The sequence below is a fragment of the Populus euphratica genome, unplaced genomic scaffold (assembly GCF_000495115.2).
Source record: "Populus euphratica unplaced genomic scaffold, PopEup_1.0 scaffold72.1, whole genome shotgun sequence".
Classification (NCBI taxonomy): domain Eukaryota; kingdom Viridiplantae; phylum Streptophyta; class Magnoliopsida; order Malpighiales; family Salicaceae; genus Populus; species Populus euphratica.
The window spans coordinates 35,070-41,681 of NW_011499922.1; the positions used below are offsets into that span (position 1 = coordinate 35,070).

Sequence of the window (6,612 nt, forward strand, 5' to 3'; positions counted from 1 at the left end):
AACTCCAATGAATCAGAAGGACAAGTTCAGCAAAGATGATGGTACTGCCAAGGTAGATGAAGAGAGGTTCAGAAGCTTAATTGGTTGCTTGCTGTATTTAACAGCAACCAGACCTGACATATTATATGCAACCAATCTTTTTGCTCGTTTCATGCATTGTCCAAGCGAGTTGCACATGAGGGCAGCCAAAATAGTTTTGAGATACATCAAAGGAACATGCAATTTTGGAGTCAAATTTACACAGTGTCAAAAGCTGAAGTTGCATGGTTTCTCTGACAGTGATTGGGGTGGATTTGTTGATGACATGAAAAGTACTTCGGGGTTTTGTTTCAATTTAGGATCAGTTGTGTTTTCATGGTCATCTAAGAAGCAAAGCATTGCCGCTCAATCAACTACGGAGGCTGAGTTCATAACTGCAACTACAGCAGTCAATCAAGCACTATAGATTAAAAAATTGCTATGTGATTTACAGATGGAGGAGCAAGAAGCAACTGAAATTTCAATTGACAATCAAGTAGCCATAGCAATTTCTCAAAATCCAGTGTTCCACGGGAAAACCAAACATTTCAACATCAAGCTATACTTTGTTCGTGATGTGCAGAAAAATGGTGAAGTTGAATTGATTTATTGCAGAACCGAAGATCAATTGGCAGACTTGTTTACCAAAGCACTCCCTACAAATCGGTTTGAATTTCTAACCAGGATGATTGGGGTTTGCAGCCCTTAATGCAAGGAGGAGTGTTGAAATTTATTGCCTTAAGTTGCTGACGTGTTGCTTGAAGACCAGTTCATCTCACGCGTTGTTTTTTATTTCTGCTAGAATAAAAGATTGAACAAGTCCTTAGATGAATTGTTAGTAGTGGCGAAATGTAAGCCAAACGTGGCAGTAGTGTTGCTTAATTTTAGTTTTTCTGTTTATTTTCCTTCTATAAATCAGTGTAATTAATTGCTATAAAAATATGTAATTATCCTTATTATTATCCAGTTTCATGTAATAAACATCCCCTATTTAAATTTAAATTTCTAGTGTTGATCTACAGTAACAAACATTAATATGTTGTTCAAGTCTTTGGTCGTGGGACTCGTGGGAAGGACCGAACTATCATGCCATAAGATGACAAGTAATACTTAAAAAAAAAATATTGAGAATATTCGTCACCTCGTTAATTCTTTGATTTTTCCTTTTGTTTTATGGTTACTCGACACTTCCGTTCTATTAATCTGTTTTGAGTGGAGCATTTTAATTTACCTTAATATGACAAGATCTTTAATCATATTGGCATCTGGAAACTTAAAAAAAATACTTCCTTCTTGACACCCTCGCCTCGATCTGTCTAATCCCACCCCAAAACATGTCTCTATGCATTTTTTTCAGTTCTCATGACTCTGCATGTATGCAGGTGCACACAAAATTTTTATATGCAGAGTATACATCATTTTTCAACCTTTTCTATGTCCAATGGCACTGTTAAAAAAAAACAAACAAAAAAAGGAGTGAAGCCATCGCCCGACATCGTGTAGCGACAATCTTCACGAATGGTGTGAATGACACAGCAAACTTTTTAGGGAAATATTGTCACTAACATCTTTTACCGATGCTGACCATTACAAAATAACCTTTTTATTTTTATTTTTTCACGAGTAAGCTCAAGTACTGGGTTTATAAATACACAAAGTTACCGAGTAAAAAAATGAAGATATGTCTTGGCCATACGAGTTCTAGGTTGTGAGTCCTAGACTTCAGACAAAGGCTCCATACAAAAACTCTACACATTTTCTTTACACACATCTTACTCATTACACATCTACTAATTTAGACATTAAATGATCTTTTATTTTGATAAATAACTTGTTTTATAAGTGAACTCCCGTTGAACCAAGGTCAAAAACCAGTCAATAGTCAAGAAACATAGTCTTGTAAAACCCAATTCCTGTTTGATGATTTTATGACTTCATCAATCACTTATCAACAATTTTTAATTAAATTTAACAAAATTAATTAAGGGGATTTTTGAGAAAATCTTTTTCAATATACAAAAATACAATCATCGATCTTTTAATCAAATTTTGAAGTCAATCTATGATCATCAGCAGCTATGACAAAATGGAAGATTCTACTTAACCATTGACATATATAGAGATTTTTTACTGCTAGAAATCTGGGTTTATGTAGAAATATTAAATGAAGCTATATTTACCACTCCATCAATATGAGTGTGTGTGTGTGTGTGTGTATTTGTGGGTGTGTGTCAAATTAATGAATGGACAGATATGTTTGGTTTTCGAGATATAGCAAGACCACATAAAAAAACTAAGCATAAGAAACAAAGGCATCGATTGACCCCATTTACATGTATATTAAACTCTCGTCTAGTGCCATGTATCAAGCAGAGTACTGTCTTGTTGTTCTTCATTATGAAGAACAATAAAACAATCAAATATTATAGATTAATCCATAGATATCATATGCAAACATGCATAAATTACGTGCCCATGTGTATAGGTTAGACAGCACAAAACATTAACTCTAAACTCATGAGTGAGCATGTCTTGTCATCACTAGGCTATGATAATATAAATTTTAAGGTTTGATCTGCCCATCCTAGATGAATAATCAAGCAGTTAGTACTTACAGCTCCTATCTGGTAATGTCATTGGTCGAGCCAATTTTCTGTACCAGAGAAGCTCAAGGCAATAAATCTCTCAACTACCGATATAGTTGCCCTAAATATTTAGGGAAATATCTCATGAGTTAATGCTTCAACCCATATTTGTTAAACTCAATTGACGGGTTAATTTAGAAAATTTATAATTCAAAACTTGACATGGATTATGTTTTCAATTAATAAAAAAGACGATAACTTGTGAAAGTCAGTTCACATATCGAGTATTGGATCTACTTGACAATTACCTTTTATGGAAGAGCCTAGGCATATATGGCCATGGGTTGTAAGACTCTACACCACATTACATTTTTACAAGTGTTTTAGGCCCATTACTGGTCATTCGGCTAAGAAACACACATGAAATCCTATAGAATGTGCCCAAAAAAGAGCCTCCAATACACACACACACACACATTCTCAGACAGCTGAAAGCAGCATTTGTTGCCAGCACGACGCTTGAGCAACAGTCCTACAGCCAGCAAAATTGACTTTTTTGTTCTTCAGGTAAATCTCTTTGCTTCTGTTCTTATCGATGTTAATGATAATCTTGTGTTATATGATATGTTGTTTCTCTGTCTGCTAAATTCAGTTACATCTATTGTGGTTTGGAATTTATAGATACTAAAGATGTTAGTTTATCCTGGCAACTATATATGTTGGAGTTTAGATCAACAAAGTACTGAGAAAGAGTTTGTGGGTTCGATTCAAAAAAGAAGATTTAGAAGGACCAAGTTGGTGATGTAGGAGGACTGTTACTGCTTTAGGCAATGGAAAGAAATGCATGATCTATTGAAGTGTGTTTGTAATAAGAAGAAAATTGTTAGTGTTTGATTGATGCATGCATGATAAGATGGAGGGTTGGAGATCAGGTATTAGTTCATAACAGGGGGACTTGTTGTAGCTTCGTTTTCAAAGCTGCTACTAGGGAGCTCCAGTGGGATTTTGAGCTGGGGTTTGATGGGGTATTTGAAGACGGGGATCTTTTTTCTAGCTGTTTTAGGTCAGTACAGTAGATTGGTGAATATTTCTTAGAGCGAGATTAGTTGAAGGGCGTGTCAATAGGTGCATGGGAGGGATGGAGCTGGCTCTTGGAAAAACACCAGTAGTTATTGGAAAGGCTTTCATCTGAGGTCGGTGATGGGTGAAGCAACTTGTTGCGACAAGTGTTTGATGTGGTGAAGAAGAAAAGGGAATTCATATTTAGTTATATTGAGGGCGAAGGGTGGATGACATCATGGAATTTGACATTCAAAGGATTTCTTTCAGCCAATATGAAGTGTGTTGATAGTAAGTATTGAAAAGTTCTAGGTGGATTTCGGCGTATTCTGAATATTTAAGGATGCTGAAAACAATGGCAATTAGACCTCATTTCTCTTTCCATCTTCCCATTTTCTTAGTTTTTCTCTTATTGTAATCGGTGTTCAATGAAGTTTTCTAAAAACTTGGTTTCCTTCTTGTTTCCATCAACCAATTTCCACCTGATCTGGCTTAAGCAGTTGTTTCTATTGAATTCTCAATGTTTAGTAGAAATTATGCTTGCTTGTTGGATATTATACATAAACACTCATTATTTGTAAGCTTATAAACAATTTCATATAATTTGAATCAGCCTCCTTCCCCTTAGCTACTGAATCGTAATGTAATTTCAAGTGAAAGCAAATTCCATGTTCTCACAATATGGCTCATACCTGCATTTCTCAGGAGAGAGTATTTCAGCTGACACATTTTTCAGTCTGGGGACTCTATTTCTGAATACTTGCTATCCCATCGCTAACTGCTATGCATTGTTTGCATATTTGTTAATTGATTGCAGCCACCAGATTCATCCACGAGAAGCCACCATTTCCAACCAGTGCTTTCGTGAATGGAATCAGATATGGTAATGCATTACGGAGGATGTCATTGCAGGAGAGTAAGGTGGCGAGTCCAAGCACCAAGTAGCGTCGTAGCTTGGAACTGCAACTGTTCTGATTGTTCCATGAGGGGCAACACTCAGTTCATTGTCCCTTCTGAAAGGTTTGAGCTTCTAGGAGATTCCAAAGAATTTCTTACAACCTACACTTTTGGCACGCATACAGCAAAGCACACATTCTGTAAGTTCTGTGGCATAACTTCGTTTTACGTTCCACGATCACATCCAGATGGGGTTTCAATTACTTACAGATGTGTTGACCCTGGGACTCTCACTCATGTTGAGATTAAGAACTTTGATGGGCAGAATTGGGAAAGGTCATACAATCAGACATTTGCTTCATGCTCTCAAGGTGCTGGCTGCTGAAGTGTCGTTCTTTCTACCACAACTCTCCTCGCCTTCCCTCCCTAAAGTAGTACAATATTATGGAAAAACCTTTGTGATATCGCTCTTTGGAACATTCTCAAAGTTGGAAAATAAAATTAGCAATGTTAGCTAATTGATTGGTTATACGTGTAGCTAATTGATTGGTTACTTGTGCTATTTACTTGTTCATGTTTTAATAAAGACTTTATTCATCCTTAATGAGGTACAAGCCTGAGCACTTACAAATTTCACATTTGAAGGAAGTTCCCCGAGTGATTGAAGCCTCTTGCAATCATCCAAATATAGATATTCAAGATTGGCAAGTTCATGGATACTTGCAGGTAGGCTAGTAAAGTTGTTGCCACTCACGTTTAATACACTTAATGAAGTTAAGCAGCTGAAATCACCGGGAATTGATTCTTCCTGTAGATTGCAGTTACTTGAGTCCAACGCTATAAAAGAGCATAATCCTGCAAACTTATATCAGTTCCTCCAAACTTTCTGCATGACCCAATTCCTCCAGCCTATAAAGTTTTCAACATCCAGAGAAGTCGAAAGTTTCAAGGGCTTTTAAACCATATGCACTCTTAGGAAGACTTGCAAGCTTTTTGCAGTCATTCAGGCTTAATAAACCGAGGTTTTCGAGAACTCCAACTGATTGGTCAATCTCATGCAATTTTGTGTAACCTTAAAGAATCAGCTTCTCAAGATTTCGGACCTCTCTAAAATCCGGTGTCTTACAAGATCGAGGGAGTAACTGAGATTGATGAGTTTCATCTTGTTAAAATTCTGTTAAGAAGCAGAAGGAAACACTGAAAACCAGTTTCCATGAACTTTCCCCTTTTTTTTTTTGGTTTAACAAATGAAACATACGTAAGTGGTAATCGTGCCTGCTCTCCCTTCCATAGTTGTTCAACTTGGCTATAACTCAAATCAAGATCGATAAGTTCATCTGGATGAAAACTCAATGGCAACGTTTTGAAAGGATATTCATCCTATTTGAGAATCCGTAACTCATTAGAAAGATATTGGAGGCTATGGGAGAAGCGCGCATTACGAAATATGAGCAACAATCTTAGTTTTGTCATCTTCGAGAATGATAGAGCACTTAATTGTGCCCCTGCTGGTCTTGGTAAGTATAGGGATATGCCTTCACCATCCTCGGTTCCCTGACAAAGAGGCAAATTAGCACTAGGAAAATTGAAGAATCTAAAGAAAACCAAACACAGCTATCCAGTTTCAAGAAAGAGTTTTTTCACAGGGTGTCATACTGTATTTTTTATCAAAACTGCTAGGATATTGCCATTTATGTGGCGATAGCTCTACTATAGGAGAGGGTTGTTATTATCAAAAGCTTGTAGTTGGAGTTGCACCAACCATGTGCACCTATCCATTGTCAAAAAGGGTTGTTGGTGTAGCAATCAAAAATCATAAAGTAGGTAAATGTTAGGTGACTACCATTATTGACAAAAGAACAAAAGGAGCTACCATGGATGCCTATAAAAGAAGCATGATTTTAGAGAGAAAAATGACCAAAGGGTTATGAGAATGTGAAGAGAGTAGAGAGAAAGAGAGAGTTGCAATGCCAGCAGTCTTGCTACTATTGCAGCTGTCGCTACACGATAAAAGAGAGAGTTGCAATGGCAGCAGTCTTGCTACCATTGCAGC

General features: G+C 36.8%; 1 protein-coding gene and 1 pseudogene across 1 annotated transcript in view; one reads left to right on the plus strand and one right to left on the minus strand.

The window, feature by feature from the left end:
* LOC105135177 (probable receptor-like protein kinase At1g11050) overlaps positions 1–6,612 on the minus strand; it is a 25,619-nt gene that overhangs the window by 8,801 nt on the left and 10,206 nt on the right. The gene's annotated exons all lie outside the window — the stretch shown is intronic.
* Positions 4,511–5,158, plus strand: LOC105135178 (centromere protein V pseudogene; annotated as a pseudogene).